The sequence below is a fragment of the Megalobrama amblycephala genome, linkage group LG1 (genome assembly GCF_018812025.1).
Source record: "Megalobrama amblycephala isolate DHTTF-2021 linkage group LG1, ASM1881202v1, whole genome shotgun sequence".
In the NCBI taxonomy this organism is placed as follows: Eukaryota; Metazoa; Chordata; class Actinopteri; order Cypriniformes; family Xenocyprididae; genus Megalobrama; species Megalobrama amblycephala.
Window position 1 is genome coordinate 66,065,352 of NC_063044.1, and position 17,639 is coordinate 66,082,990.

The window sequence follows — 17,639 nt, forward strand, 5'->3', positions numbered from 1 at the left end:
TGGTGATGAGAAGCTCATGTCCTCGGGGTGGCCACTATTTAGCAGGCGAGTAATCACAGAGCGCTATCGATTGGGATTCACAATTGCTCTCGTCTCTTCAGGGTTGACTGCTTCATGCTTCACCGGACTCTTTCTCCCCTCTCCTTCCTCTTGCCATATTGGCTTAAACCCTCATTTCCTCACATGGCCACAGCGTGTATCATTACCCGAATCTGTCATCAGCTAATTCAGACTGTGGCCTCTTGCCAAGTGGCCATGAAGGCCATTAACTCTCAAGTAAGACATCTGGCCTCTTTGCTAACTTCTTAAGAAGAAAGTGTGTGTGCATGATGTTTCGGTAATAAAAAGACTATAGCACCAAATACAAAATACTTCACTCAAAAAGGGGGAATTCTGTCAAAATGCATCATGTCATTCCAAACCCCATATGACTTACTTTCTTCCATGGAGCAAAAAAGACAACAGCACTTTTCCAAGCAAGTATAATAAATGTGGACTGAAGCTTTCAAACCTTCAAGAAGCACCATAAAAGTATTATAGCAGTCCATATGACTCTTGCTCTATATTCCAGCCATATGATAGCTATAAAGTAGTCCACTGAAGGCAAGTTGTAGGTGAACCCAAGTTCAGTTTTTATTTAATCAAAGCGTGAACAAATACAAAATAAACAAAGACTTGGCTCGACTTGAAAAACTAAACTTGAACATGAACATTAAACATAAAACTCACTAACAGAAGTTACAGAGAACAAAGCTAGACAAGAAACAATGGAAACATGAGCGCTATATTTACACAAAGACTCATAACTTAACAAGACACAGCTGAAAACAATGAACACAATGATGCAATAGGCTTGTTTGACTTCATGTGGTGCTGCAAACATCGTCTGCCGCCTGACAAAAGCAATGCATTCTGGTTAGAAAATTTGTCCAACTTTCATTGGTGCTGCATTGGATATTCGAACAAAACACACAAAACATTAAACACAAATTAAGATTACGCTATCTAGTAAATATATATTCTTATTTAAATCCCATCCACTTCTTCTGCTACAATCAACGCAAAAATCGTGTGGTCTGCCATGAATGACATTGGTTCTGCACACTACGGAAAGCACAAAGTGTCCAACCTGATGGCCGTTTCTGTACTCCTCCCCCGCCTGCAACCGTCAGATCCCGCCAGCCAGTGACAGGCTGGTGTAGTTCATCTCGAATAAGCCTAGGAAGGAAGAAAAAAAAAATTCCTTTTTCCAAATGTTTTCCACCATCACATCCCTTTAGGTGCTCCGTACATTTCTCCACACATTACTGTACTGCTTAAGCATCCACTTTCTAAGCAAACAAAACTGAAATAAAACCACATGAAGTACTTAAAGATAGCAGTTCAATAGCACTCCTCTCATGTTGCTAAGCCAACATCAACTCTAATAAGCATACAAATACATACCACACATACATATTGGGTCAAAAGTTCAATCTTAGACTGAACTAGATTAATTTACTGAGCTTGAGCTTAGTTTTGCTTTACTTTGTTCCCTTTTCTTTGCAAAGCTTTACTTTGTTGCCTACATAAGATGCAGTAAAACTATGCAGGCCAACATGGTTTCTCTCAGCCTTGGGGCACAGATATCCCATTTCTTTTGTTTCGTATCGATTTTATGATCCTATTAGCCAGGAACCATTGAGGTTATGAAAGGTCAATGATCAGTCTTAATAATACATGACCACTCTACATCTGATGCACTGACAGCACTCATTCACCATGTCAAAGATCTCCAAATTCAAGACCTTTTCCAAATTCAATTGGCTTAATTTTTTTTTTTTTTTTTTTAAAGGTGTGTAAATTTTCAATGTTTAAATACTCATATCTTAATATATCTTAATACACAGAGACAACTATAAGCCATTAAGTCAATTTATCCAAAAAGAATAAACTTTATAATAAGGTTCCATTTATTAACATTAGTTAACATTAGTTTATTAACTTAATTAATTTAACATTAACTAAGATTAATAAATGCTGTATACATATTGTTCATTGTTAGTTCATGTTAATTTCAATATTCACAAACACATTTTTAAAATTAACGTTTTATCTGTTAACATCAGTTAAAGCACTGTGAACTAACATGAATGAACAATTCAACAATTCAGAGTTTGTCTGTTTTTTATTAACATTGACGTTATTGTTAGTTTACGTTAGTTCAAACATTAACTAAGGACATTAACATTAATCAGGACACTTTCATTTTAATTCATGAAATACGACTCATAGGACCGTTTGGTAAAAATGCGCCCCTCACGACAACAGGACACTTTCATTTTAATGCATTGTTCCCTTTTATCTGCGTCATATTTTGTGTTTCGCGTAGCTCAATCGGCAAAGCATTGCAATAACAATATGCAATGACTTTAAAGCGTAAATATAGGTTGTAATAAGGCCTATAGGGTCATTTTTTTTGGAGGACAGTCTCAAGACACAGCATATTCTGGTGGTTCAACTGAGTCACGTAATTTATTATAGCCTACTACCAACTGCCGCACATTCTAAGGAAAATTCTTCCTAATTTTTCCTAATTAGAAGAAATTGTTTTCTGTTTGGTCATCATAAATAAAAATAACAGATGAATCTCTTATAAAAATGTCTGGCGGCTTGTAGCTCTAAAATTATCCCCCCTTGTGGCGTTCATTGAGAGGCAGGCTGGGTTAATTTACAACCTGCAGAATCGATTGCACATGCAGGAGTATCAGGCAGCAGGGCAATTTGCTTCTGTTAAGAAACTCCTCGGAACTTATGAAGGAGCATGAGTAAATTACAAATATATAACAATCCATCCACAGAACGACTCCTGTGACAAAAGATTGGCTCTCAGCCATTCTTACACTTTCTCCTTTGCTCCTTACCCCTCTCTCTCTCTGCATTCCTGATGTTTCAAAGCATGCCATGTGGGCTAAATATAGCAGGCACTTTCTCCCTGTTCAGCAGTCTTTGAGATTGGGAAGCTGGCCCTAGATTTAGGGACGGTATTTTATACTGAGCTGACAGATCAGAAAAATATAGTTTTGCAGGCCTGGATTCAATCAACAACTGCACCCTATAAATATACCTGCGACTTTCACGTTAATTAATATACAGTTCTTGATCTCATTCAATGCATATAATGTAATTTTTCTACAATAACTTCAATTATTGTAAAATTAGCATTTTAAACATTAAATATTTTTCTACACTTTTATTCTGTCTGTAAATTGTCTTTGTGAACACTGTAGCCAAATCTGCAATGTGTTCATGAATAAAATTGCCACTGATCACATTTTAAATCGACCCCAAATTGTCACTTTTGTCACATGAAAACTGACAATGGTGGCTCTAAATAGCAAAAACTTAATTATGTAAAATTGAGTTTTCGGTAACACTTTAGTATAGGGAACACATATAGCCTATTAACTATGACTTTTCCCTCAAGAAACTCTTTACTGCTTATTAATATTTAGTAAGGTAGTTGTTAAGTTTAGGTATTGGGTAGGATTAAGAATGTAGCATATGGTCATGCAGAACAAGGCATGTGCTTAATAAGTTCTAATAAACAGCCAATATTCTAGTAATATGCATGCTAATAAGCAACTAGTTAAAAGACCCTAAAATAAAGTGTTACCCAGTTTTCTTACAGCAAGTCAAGAGTTTTGTTGTGTTTTTCCTCTTTTCATCTGGTCTTTAGGGGTTTCACATTTTCAAAATGCCTATTTCCACACTCCAATAATATTGACTAATCAGTGGGACCTGCTGAGGTCCCTTTGCTTTGTGCTTTGATTATGATGTTCCCTTCAATGTGTCTATTGCTCTCTACAATCCAGTACACAGCTTTGAAGAAACACTGATGTCACTGAGATGACATTTTCCCAGGGATCTGCAATCTTCATTTGAGGTTTATGTTCTGTTTGTTTGCGTTTTAGTTTTGGTTTTCCCTGTCTGCCTGCCTGCCTGTTTCCCTATTTAGTTTACATGGTTACTGATTATGTTATGCACCTGTTTCAGTTTTTGTTGATTAGTTAGTGTTTTATAGTCCTCATTTCTCACAGTTCTTTGTTCTCTGTTGTTTTATTGTGGTTGTGTTATATTTTCTGAGATTCTCCTATGTGTTTCCTTTTGGATTTGTTCATTAAAGACTGTTTTGTTATTTATCTCCATCGTTGTGTGATTTATGCAACTAACCATGGGCGACATTTGCTGGGGGAGGCAAGAATTGTTTTTTTTTTTTTTTTTTTTTTTGCAGGTAAATGTCTTTTTGTACCTGCATCAGCAAATTATTCGCAGAAGTTTTAAGCAAATGTAACGAGTGTAAAATTAACATTATTATTTTCAAAATAATTTCTTTCTAAGTAAAAACGGATTCTCTTATTTTGAATATTATCCTTTGATTTAATTATGCTGGTATGTATATTTTTGGAGTTTTCTATATGATTTTGTAATGAAGTGTAATGAAGTGTACTGCCTCTTTAAGAAAATCTTAACTTTGGGCGTGTTCGCTCCTAGTTTAGTTAAAGGTGCTCTAAGCGATCCTGGGTGGAGTAACTTCCTGTTGACGTTCGAAGTGTTGTCAAACAAAACAGAGGCTAGCTAGACCCTCCCTCCTCCTCCTCTCCTCCCATCCGTGCTTCCTGAAACAGTCATGAACACGCATTTAAAATCATTCTTGTCGGTTATTGGCTGGAGCGTGTTTATTATGATTCGTGGTCCAGGCTGCACCATTTTGTTTTTGTTGCTGTTTTTGGAGCTTGTGGCGACTACAGAGACCGCGTTTTTTTACAGTGTGTTCAGGGGACAGGCAGCTAGCGGATAGTGAGGAGATGTTTGCTGTATGTGACAAAAAATGTTTTGGCCTAAAAAAGCTATACTGAGAGGAGGATGTCTGGTGGCTCACGGAGCCAAAGGTAACGTTAGTATAATTTCAAAATATTAGTTTATGTTTGTGTCAAAAAGTGTTCTTTGGAGTGTTTTTTTCTTGATTTACAATGTGGGATTACACTGATGTGCCGTTTTGTCGAAGTTAATATTGTTTGTATGCTCGCATGGCTTATGTGTTGTTATTTTCTAACAGATGTTTTTGAGTCGCACAATAGGCTACATGCTGCATCCTAATTTCGTTTGTCCAGGTATGTCATTGTGTAACGTAATATATTTGTTATTGTTCTGATATGTTTATTGTTTACTGATATGTCAAGTTTTATGTTTTAAGCTTAGTTAACGTTAAGCTATACTGAGAGGAGGATGTCTGGTGGCTCACGGAGCCAAAGATGTTTTTGAGTCGCACAATGCATGCTGCATCCTAATATTTATTCTTCGTTTGTCCAGTCATTTCCTCTGTCCAGTGGGTGGAGAGTCAGCCAGAGACCTGTTGAAGGTTTTACGCATATACACACACAACGCAGAGTCCACATCCCATCACATGGGACCGTTTAACACAAACAAGTTTAAGTTTGCGTTTTCTTTTTTTACTCATTTATTTAATAATTTTGCATACTTAATTTTATTATCACGGGAAACGATAGGCTATCTGAATCAGTGTCCATCATTTTAAAGAAAAATGTCACGTCGCAATATTGAAAATATTTCCATTTTAAACCATGAAGCCGAGCCAGTTGATATCACACAAACAATATGCAAACTTTGCGTGAGAGTTATGCGGGTGAAGTCTCACTAGACAACAGTAGCGGCTTCTGGCCATAAATATAGGTAGGGTAGATTCTGGGTCTAAGCGCTAGTTTATGATAGCCATTAATATTCTAATCGCTGAACACATCAGACACACTCGGTGCGTTCCAAACGGGATATATCGCCTTCCGAAGGGCACTTCGGAGTGAAAATAATCATGGCCGCCATGTTGAAGGGTCGTTCCAAACCGAAGTGCTCAAAACTGGCCACTTCAAAGGGCCCTTCGGAATGAAGGATTTCGAAGGGTACAACAGATGGACACTTCAGGCACCTATGATCCTTTGCACAGGGAAGTTCTTTATCGTCACAGAATAGGTACAGGAGGTTATAGAAGTTCGATTTTACCTATACATGTATATATAGTATTTTTCTATACTAGCTACTGTAATATTTAAACGAGTTAGATTAGGTACATTATTATGGTCAAAACGACACTGTACTTAAACAAAAATACTTTACAGCTCCCTTTATCAGTCCATTCAAATGTTTAAAATACATAGACACAATATAGCCTACATGCGATAAACCTAAAATAAATAAATAAATAAACTAACTAACGCTAAACAAATGGCGCAGCTAGCTTACACAATTTACTCCTCTTTGATTGTCTTGTTAAGATGACGCAGAAGTGCGTTCCAAAAGAAGAGTTTTTTTACCCCTACACCCTTCATCCCTTCGAAGCTCTCACTCCGGAGGGTAAGCCATTTGAAGGCATTAGGGCATAGGGATGAGCCCTTCCGAATGGAACGCAGGGACTTTTGGCAGAACTCGAATGCCCTTGCGTTATTCAGCCTGAGGGTGGCGCCCTAATGATGATTGACATACTTTAGTACACACAACACACAGAATCTTAGAACTGTAGTATTTATTGCTTCCGAATTTTGTTTTAGAATATTGTTTTAGAATAGTTATGTAGGAATTCGAGTGAGGAAAAAAGTCTATTTTCAGAACAAACATAAACAACAGAACTACTATAAAAGCTATTAACATGAGCACGTTTAAATTAAAGGGTTTATACTCTCATTAATTTGATACGCTACTCCACATAGGAAGAACAGACATGTCAAACAGTTACTGACCTGAAGCAGACACATCTGAAGCAGGATATCGTCTTGGTCTAGAGCGAGGTGTACGTGAGGTGTTGTTTAAACGTGGAAATAAGCGGGGTGCTGCAGTTCCATTTTACACCACAGATTTACATAGGACAGTTGTGGTGGCGCTGTAGAGCTGGGAAGGGCTCTGAGACCGGCTACCCCGCTTAGTATTATGAATACATGCCTGCCGAATCCATGCTCTTCATTTTAATATATCCTGCTCACTTTACGACTTAAAATAGTCTAGAAAATCTGAAAAATATTTGTTGCAGAATGCTGAACACATCCATAATTTATTATTAATTCAGTGTACATAGGGGTAGGCCTATATGTTAGGATGAAATTTTGGTGAGGCTCTGCCCCACCTGCTCATACAGAGCCGCGACTGCTACAGAAACTGAAAGTAAAAACTGACAGAGCTTTTGGCATCTGTCGCGGCATTAACGGCGCATATCCTCTTAGAGACGATTAATATATATATTAATATAAGAAAATATATTTTCTTGATGTCTCTCTTGTGGTCCATAGTGAGGAAAAATATTTCGTGTTAAACAAGTTGTTTTTTTTAAATGAGGAGTAACGTTATCCAACTAATATTTTATTATCCTCACTCGCAGCGCATCGGTTATGCGCGGTGATGCGCTATGATATTGCGGGGCAAATTAATTACAATATTATAATAATAAAAGTAGCATAATAATAATAATAATAATAATAATAATTTAATAGCCCTGCGTGCCCCGTCCGATATTCGCCACTGTGAAGGGATAAACGGTGTTCAGGCACGGCATCAAAGCGATTAACTGTTTTAATCCACATGCATGGATCGTTCAATGTTCACTACTGCAATGTCTCCTGTCTCATGATGTTTCACTTCAAATATAATCAACTATTTAAATTATTCAAAATTCAAACACAACATGTTTGTTACAAAATAAACTAAAATATATAGGCTAATTATAATGTGTTACACTGATTTGGGCTCAAGCTAAAAATATTACATATAAAATATAGATTATATTTTAATACTGCTCAAAATGTTGGGGTCCGTAAGCTTTTTTTTTTTTTTTAAGAAATTAATAGTTTTTCATTATCAAGGAGGCATTACATAGAGTAAAAGTGAAGACTTATACATTTGTAAAGAAATGTAAAGAAAAAAATCACGGTTTTACACTTTCCACAAAAATGTTAAGCAGCACAACTGTTTTCAACATTGATAATAAGAAATGTTTCTTGAAGGTGCCATAGAATTGAAAATTGAATAACATAGTTGGCATAGTTGAATAACAAGAGTTCAGTACATGGAAATGACATATACAGTGAGTCTCAAACACCATTGTTTCCTCCTTCTTTTGTAAATCTCATTTGTTTAAAATGGGGGTGAGCATTTAAAGGGGAAGCGTGCTGAATCGGCACATATTTAATGATGCCCCAAAATAGGCAGTTAAAAAAATGAACAAAAAAAAAAAAAATCTATGGGGTATTTTGAGCTGAAACTTCACAGACACATTCAGGGGACACCATAGACTTATATTACATCTTGTGAAAAAGCGTTCTAGGACACCTTTGAGCACCAAATCAGCATATTAAAATGATTTTTGAAGGATCATAGAAAAAAGAAAATAGTTATTTTAAATTGTAATAATATGTCACCGCATTACTGTTTACTATATTCTTGATCAAATAAATCTCTATTATATAAAAGTCTAGATAAAAGTCACTATATTGAAATTTCTTTAGGAGAATGTGTATCAACTGAATCCCATATATTTTGTGATATAATATATATGTGCTGTGTTAAATATATTGACAAGGGTGGCCCATTTCTAAGCTTGAGTGATCTGGCTAGCATGCAACAAATCTATCCTAAAAATTAACATGGCATCTTTCATATAACACTGCATTTAGTCCTTGGCCAGAGGAAAAATGCTCAGCAGTACCTTTTACATTAAGGCAGTCATTTCTAATAAGATTAAAATCATGTTCCAGCCTCTTTTTCCCATTACAGACCGACAGCAGTGGAGGAACACGTAACAGGAGACAATAAAATGAAAGATATGGTCCCCCGAAGCCCTTTTAGCACGCTGTGACAAAGTACCCCTTTTTTTTAAATATGTGGAAAAAACAAAGTGTTTGCCCGCCAGATGATCGTGGTCTTTAAATGGACTGAGGCGAGCTCTTCAGTAACCGCTGTCAAGAGCTGACGACAGTCATTAGCCAATTTTTCTTTCCATTAAGGAACAGGAAAAAGGACTGAGTATTAAAAAAAAAAAAGAGTGTTTCTACTGCTTGCCTTTCTTTTTTTCTTTCTCAAAGGTACTGAAAAAAAGTGTCTACATATATGTGAGGGAATTTTACTGGTCAGATGTTTTTCCCACAGTGGAGATCCTGAGCTTCATTTGTGATGTAATTTGACTGAGGCTTCAATAAGCCGAGGGCTTCAAAAACAGCACCGCACAAAGGCTCCCATCTGCCCCGGCACTAATGAAGAAGAAATTGTATGTGTGTTTAAGTTTACATTCAGTGTGATGAAATCTGATCATTACTTCATGGAAGAAGAGATTGCATAATATAATAAATCCCTCTTACGGTTAAACGTGTAACCTGTCCTGGATTACAAGTGCAATCTTTCCAGAGGTCCTAGAGGGGAAAAGGAAGAGGATGATTATGGATATCTTTAGCATATGAAGGAGGAATGCCTTTGTCTGCAGTTATCTTAGAAAACTCATTTACATACTCTAAATGATGTGTAATTATGGATTGGAGATTTTCAATTCTATTTTTCAATTCTGATCTTACAGAGTTTTTTTTTTTTTTTTTTTTTTTTTTACCATTGGCATTTTCAATACCTTTAAATAACATAACATGCAAAATATGGACACTTGATTTTAATTTAATAAGAGTTTAGTGCATAGCATAGGCATATATGATAACCTTTCCCAAGCTACATGCTGATGGCACTGATCACACATTAGTTTATTTTGCCAAGATGGCATAAATGAATGTCATAAACTGAGGTGATCTCAAATAAAAAAATAAATAAAATAAAATAAAAATAATAACTGGTAGGTAGAACTCCAAGAACAGGATTGGGCACCCCTGATCTAGATGCTCAACTTCACGAAGACAAGCTGATTCAGAAACATTGGATTCAGCATGGCATTGATTGACAATGTAAACAGGGTGATCTAGCAGTTCCATACGCTTCTAGAAATGCAGAAGATTTATTATAGTCTACTCTGTCCCAAAATACATGTAGTGTTTATGTTCTAAATGAGCTTGTATACATTGTAATTGTAAGGTTTAAGTTCTGTTTTCATGGACTTTTAGTTTTTATCACCTTGCTCTCCTATTTCTCCTGTGAGTTTTGTATTCGGTACTTTTGTAAATAAATATCATTATGGAATAATAATAATATTATTATTATTATTATTATTATTATTATTATTATTATTATTATTATTATTGAACCAGAATAATTAAAAAGAATCAGAATTAGGACCCAAATTGTTACGGTCTGCTGTATGATTCCATTTTTAGTAAAGGACCAGTCAAAGGACTGATAAGAATCTTGCACAACCATGATATATCTTACATATAAAAATATTGATATTAATCAATATGTCACTCACACGTCCTCAATCTTGATTTCAAAATCTAATAAATTAGAGCAATATTGTTGTAACTAGGTGGTACGAGAATGTTCTGATTTGCTCAGATGTGGTACTTGGCTTGCGAACTTCGAGAGCCATTGGTCCAAGTAGAGTTGCTACATAAATATTACACACCCACCAAGGAGACTATCTGAATGGCCTGCAACAATCAAGTAAACATTGCTCTTTTTGCTATCGAGGACATTGTTTGTTGCCAGGGTGCTTTGATTGTCATCCTAGTGTAAATCAATGGTTGTTTAATTCAAATGTACCTGTTGTGAAGAGCTAACCTTGCTTGCAGACAACAACAACTTTGAAATAAAGGCATATGTATGATGGCTGCTTTCATAAATCCACACAAGCAGTCGCACATAGAAAATATAATATAATATCTAAGCTAGAATTTTTTTTTTTTTTAAACATCCAGACAGAAAAGTTGCCCTAATTGAAGAATCTCGACTAATGAGATCATGCTGAGCAAAAACGCACACACTAGAGATAGTCATGGAACAGAGAGAAAGGAATGCTATAAAAATACAAACAAGCACACACGCAATAAACACACACACAGTCTGACTGTGAGACACACTGATGGAGAGGCAATCCGGTGACATTATAATCTCTATATGCAAGACAACCATGCATGGAATTGCACACTCACACACACACACACTCATACCCAAAGAGACACACACCCACACAAACACTGAATCTGGGACGCTAGTCATTCATCTTGTACAGTCTCACAACACTTTCCCAAGCTTTTTTCACAGTAGCAAATTTTTAGAATTATATGCAATAAAATTAGTTATTTTAAGACACTGTGACAACAGGGTAAACAAATAAATCCCTTGACACCACAGCCGCAAATGGTTGTTTTTCAATGCACATGTTGGCCTGTGTTGGAACATTGGTTTGTGTGGTCCCACTGGACTTCCTCAGTCTTCTTCAACAGCTCCTGATGCTAAACAGACGTCCCAATGGAACACAAAACAGAACTAGAACAAGCCTAAACCTCCAAAAATACACGTCATGAATGTTCAATTCGAATTTTTTTTTTTTTTTTTCAATCCTATGTCTGAAATGTCAGGATGATCAAACAGCAGCAGGTGGTCTGCGTGATTGTACAGGAAATCTTGTACATTACATCCTACTGATTGGGGGAAAAGTAACAGCAGGATATTACAATGTGTTTTTCACTACTTAAAGGTTACTTCACTCAAAAATGAAAATTTCTATGCAACACAAAAGAGATTTTGGGTAATCAGCAAACAATTCTTATCCAAAAATTATGACAAAAAATAATGTCAGAATTTTCACATTTTTACATTATTGAATGAATTACTTCTTTACAATTACAACATCCTGTCTTTGTCTTACTGCGTGTCTTAATCAGCAGGATGTCATGTTTACTGCTTTCTACATGCAGACCACCTATAGTCACTGTCATTATGCTGAAATTTCAAGAAAACAACTGAGAAAATGGGGAAAAAAATAATGAAAAACTAAAGAAAAGTCCCTGAAGCTTAAGTGGTGAGAATTTAGTGCAGAAAAAATGTTCCTGGAGTTCATATGGTGAGCAATTGACATTTATTCAAAACTGGTTATAACTGTTCTTATCTATCTGTAGCAGATGTTTAAGAATCTGGACCATGTGGCTTTATTTCTGATGTTAAATCTGTTTAGCTGATTTGACAATCTTCTTTGGGTAAAAAAATCATTATTATACACTTAAAATTGCATATTTAAAGATAAGATTTCTCCATTGGCCAAATTAAAGCTTTTATTTAGCTAGATAACCACATTAACCCCTGCTGGTATATAATTCTGGTTGTAATTATACCATTCTACTACCAACAAGCATCTTTCTCTATTGATGGCCATTCAAACGTAAATGTGTATTCTAAAGACATGCATTTTATTTCAATCAATATTTAACTCACACATATTTCATTATAGTAAAGTATTGTAGATGTAGATGCTACTTTTTTGCAGCTCTTAAGACTAAAGCCCATAGGAAAACTGGTATACTCTTAAACATAAAGGGGCCAGGAAGGACCATTTGTAACTCCCCAAAGTTTTATTTTTCAGTGAAAAATTTTGAAAGAACCATATAGACCTTTTAAGCAATAGAAAGTTCCATGGATGTTAAAGTCAGAGAAGTTGCGATAGTATTCGTCCCCATTGTGATATCCAAGTGAAACCTACGGAGCCCTGGACGATTTATTATTTTGTTCCCTCAATTTGTTAAATAATGCGCTTGATTTACTATTTCGTTCCTGTGATTTGCTAAATCGTGCACCAAATTTACTAATTCATCCCCTTGACGTATAAATTGTGCGTACGATTTAGCAAATTGAGGGAATGAATTAGCCTACTATTTTTTCCCTGCATGTCATGTGCGAGGCTCCATAGAAACGGCTTCTCGAAGAAGAAAAAATGTTGGACAGGACTTGATTTTGTCCATTGGGAATTGATTGGATGGTTGGATCATTAGAGACTGCTATTGCTGTGATGTCATGTGAGTGACAGGTTGTCCCGCCCTCACGCCAGTAAACACATCATCAGAGAAGAGATGTTGCTGCAAGTGAGAGAAGTTGTTTTCATTAAAGAGTATGAGGGCATGTGAATTTAAAAAACGTGTGCAGAGATAAATATTTTATAATAAAAACTGCAATATTTATTATAAATATTACCATTGACATGAATGAGAACATACAGCTTTTCCACATATAGAAGATACGAACGAAACAACCAACAATTTATTTAGCATATGTACTACTGTACATCCAAAGCGCTTTACAATCACATCAGGCGTCTCTCTTTAACCACCAGCATTTGGACCATTTGGATGAGGCAACGGCAACCAGAGAAGAGAGAGGGAAAGAGCCAATTCAAAGGATGGGGCTTATTAGAAGGCCATTATTGATAAAAGCCAATGGAGGGAATTTGGCCAGGACACCGAGGTTTCACCCCTACACAATTTTAAAAAGAAGTGCCATGCCATTTTTTTAATGACCACAGACAGTCAGGACCTCTGTTTAATCTTATCCGAAGGATGGTGATTGTTACAGTATAGAGCCCCTGTCACTACAATGGGGCATTAGGACCCACACTGGGTGAGCACCCCCTGCTCGCCTCACTAACACCTCTTCCAGCAGCAACCTGTATTTCCCGGGAGATCTCTCATCCAGGTACTGACCAGGCTCAACCCTGTTTAACCTCACTGGGCTACCAGTCTTGGGCTACATGGTGATATGGCTGTGGCTCTCCCTCATCTCTGCCTTCAGTGTTTCTCCTTCAATCTAACTCCAGATAAACTCTCCGGAAGAGTTACTCTGTATAAGTGGTTGCAGAGGGTATTGTGTGCAGCGGCTCATTCATTCCCTCACCATATTTGCCGTAATCTATTTATCGCCCAGTGCAGTCACGACGCGCTCTCTAGTGAGTCTACATTAGGAGTGAAAGTTGAGCATGAAGAGATTTACATGTTAAATGTCACTTCCTCAGTAAACGTTTTTTTATGGGAATGTGTATGCAGCACGCTGTGTGTCATTAGTTCCCTGCCATGACTGATGGTATTTTCTCTAGTTTTTGTTTTGTTTGCCCTCTAACTGCAGAATGAATACACAACAAGGCCAATAATATGTGGACAACCTGCTTTAGCTACATCCATTACTAACAGGCACGTACAATCAAGCATATAGTAATATAAACATTCAGTTGCATAAACTTAGGAACTAGTTTGACCAACTAGCAGTTAGACAAGTAATCAGTCTTATTTTTCCAATTCAAATTAGAAATATCTACATTTTTATAAGTCAGAACCGGTCTTGATGAAAATAAGCCTTGAAGAAAAAAAAAAATAGATAACGAAACGTTTAAGACTAGTCTAAGCAATTTATGGCAATTTCAGCCATTCACTCAATAATGAATGCATTCTTAAAATAATGCACTTTCTGACTCCACCTATATGCTCATTAGATGCCCATTTCTCACCTTTAAGCAAATTTTTGGCTTGTAAACATGCTTATTTTTTCCAGTAATTACTGATTACCCCAGTAAATAGTTTTTATGACTTCACTGTTTTGGCCATAACAATTGTTTAGTCCTCTAAGGAACCATCATGCAGTTACTATGGTTCTTGGCTAAGCTTTACAATCGAAGGTAATAGCTTTTTAAAAGCTAACCTCAAACATGAATATTCATGATATGCATATGCAAAGCAAATACCACTTCAAAGACGAGGCCAAGTTCTCAGTGTGCTCGCAGGTGTAAATAAGTCGAGTAATTCAGCAGAGACAGAGGAAGCAGAATCTCACACAGAGCACAGAATCACAACAAGGTTTCTGAGTGGCAGATTTGAAATGTAAATGAGTGTGGATCAATGTTTAACTTAAATGCCTCTATCTGACAATTCTGACTTTTAAACAGCTGTAATATCAGTGTCTTATAAAACTGCAGAGGACATGTCAGCAAGTGTGAATAATACATCACACACACAAAGAGACAGACTTAAATTATATTGGATCATTTTTGATCGCAATCTGCCACGTGTCACTCAAAGCACAAAGCTCCCTGTGAAACCTTTAAGGTCATTCAGAATTTATCACAGCTGTCGATTTGGCATTTGGAATATGCGTTCATTCACTCATTAAAGGGGTCATGAACTGAGAAATCAATTTTTCCTTTAGCTTTTGATATATAAGAGGTCATCATACTATATGAATACCCTGTAGGTTTCAGAACTGAAAACTTCCTTGTTAATCCAAAAACAGCTTTTATTATTACAAAGCCCAGAGAACGACTCATCCTGGAATTTGCCTATTTAGGTGAAGGACCACCTCTGCAGAAGAAAATCAACACCTACTTCACCATTGCAACTTTGGACCTGCCCACTGGCGTTAGTGAGATGAGGAAGAGCGAATACCTTCCAAAGGATCCTAATGCTAGGAATATGGTTATTTTATTTATTTTCAACAATGTGAATGTCTCAGTTGAGCATTATTTATTTTTTTTATGTGGTACATTTCACTGTAGATTCTTTGGTAAATCAGTCGCAATTTTGGAGCAGGCTTTGCAAACAGACTTTTATTATATGGACTTAACAGTAATGCGACAACATGTAAGTAACCGTGTTAATTCTAATGCCTGATCTGTGACCAATATTTCTGATTTTTAATGATTCATGTACAATCAGATGTTCTTTGTCTATGTGCCAGTAAATCAAACCAGTGATGACTTTCAAGATCAACTTCATTGTTTCTCTAAGTAGGATGAAAATAATCTGTTATTTAAACTGTGATTAAATTATAAATAGAAAGTGATCAAAGAAACGCTCCCTTTGCAATCGCTGGAGCTGTCAATCAAACAGCGTGAGTTTATTAGTGACTGAGTGACTGAGCAAAACTCCCGTAATAATCAACGAATCTCTTATTTACAGTGTGTTTGCACTGCAAAGCATTCGTTAATGTGCAGAAACTGAGTTGCAATGTCAAGATCACTGCTTAAATGTGCTCAACATATCTGTAATCAGCTACATGCTCATCACTGCAACCTTTCATGCCACGATCTAAATATAATGCCATAGACCTAAATATAATCAACACGTTTCATGACATCAGTTAACATTGAGAGCTGTAATAGTAAAAATGTGCTAAAAGTTTTTGAGAGAGTAATACTTAGCTATTCCATATGTTAGCCAATCACAGCAGTGGGCGTTTACACTGACGTCTCACAGCAGACACACCCCTTAAAACAGAGCGTTCAAATAAAAATGTTTACCCCTTTAAGGTAAAATGAATGTCAAAGATAATATGTACAGCTCACTTATAATCCTCAAATATACAGGAGTGTCGAATATCCACCTAAAACTTCACAACTTATAATACAGATAAAATATCGAATAAATATTGTATTAGTAAAAAAAAAAGTGTGTCCTCCTGTGAGAACAGACCTCTATGTCAGTAGGTCAGTGAAATTTTAAAGATGTTCAGTGAAAACAAACCATTTACTGACTACAGGTCTAAAATTAAAATATAATATTACTAATAATTCTTCTACTACTATTATACAACAAATAAAAAATTATACAAAGTGTTAATAAATATTTCTTCTACTACTACGACTAAAAATAAAAAAAAATAATTAAAAGTGTTAATAAAAAGACCTTATTGAAGAGAAAAGACCTCCACTGTCTTCTCTCTTGCAAAAGAGGTGACTAGCCACCTTTTTCCAAAAGCCTGTATCACAGTCCTATTTCATAACTAACAAACTCTTGAAAATTGCACTTATGTCCAATAATTTCCAAAAGTACAAAAAGTCCCTGCCAAAGCCAGAGAGCAGATCTGGGACAGTCAAGTTGGAAATAACATTCATATCACACATAAAAATATATAAGATATAAAGATCCTTTGTTGCTGTAAATGATTATGAAGACATATGCTGTACATACTGCTTATGTAATTATAGGAATAAACAAATCTTGTTTACACTAAACATTATGATGTGTTGGATGGTTGAAAGCCTTTTCATGTCTGTTGAGTAAATAAAAGTACATTGCATGCTAAACTTCAAGATACCTTTTTAGATGTTTACAGTAATATAGCTTAGTCCTCAAGCAGCATGTTTCATGTAAATTAACATAATGCCAACCAGTCTGTCTTTCTAACAGACAACAGAACCCAAAAAAAAAAAAAAATATATATATATATAAATATATATATATTATATATTGAAATTGTGCAAAACAGCATCCTGCTCTGTATTACTACAGACATTTGTTTGACATTAAGAGTCTCAGTCTTTGGTTTCTTTTTTTTTTGGGGGGGGGGGGGGGGGGGGTGTAACTGATGGATTTGAATATTTATATATATGGTGGCCAACATCCAGAAATCTTCATAGATCTTCATAGACACTCACAGAGTTCTTCCTAGCTGGCACCAGTTATAAGCTCAGAGTTTTCAATCAGGTTTCCAGGGTTTTAGATTCTTAGTCTCAGCAAGCAGATGGCATTCTAAATTTGGCAGATGTTATTGGACACAGTATCTGACAGGGTTAAAAGACCTGGAAGTTCGTTGGTTATTTGTCAAAGTAAAACAGGTGTGGAGAGCTAAGCAGTGACCCGCAGTAGAGTCAATACAATGCTGGCATTTATCATTGGAAAGCCAGATAACAGGTA

General features: G+C 36.1%; 1 long non-coding RNA gene across 2 annotated transcripts in view; it reads right to left on the minus strand.

The window, feature by feature from the left end:
- Nucleotides 1-619: 619 nt before the first annotated feature.
- The window catches only part of LOC125280508, a 92,941-nt gene continuing 75,921 nt past the window's right edge, over nt 620-17,639 (minus strand). The window contains exons 1-3 of one of the 2 annotated variants that reach the window (XR_007187633.1): nt 6,792-7,213; nt 1,130-1,218; nt 620-893 (exon numbers count right to left, since the gene is read on the minus strand). This is a non-coding gene — a long non-coding RNA (uncharacterized LOC125280508). Of the gene's footprint in view, nt 894-1,129; nt 1,219-6,791; nt 7,214-17,639 lie in introns of those variants that run through there. The other variant, XR_007187634.1, reaches the window with a different exon arrangement.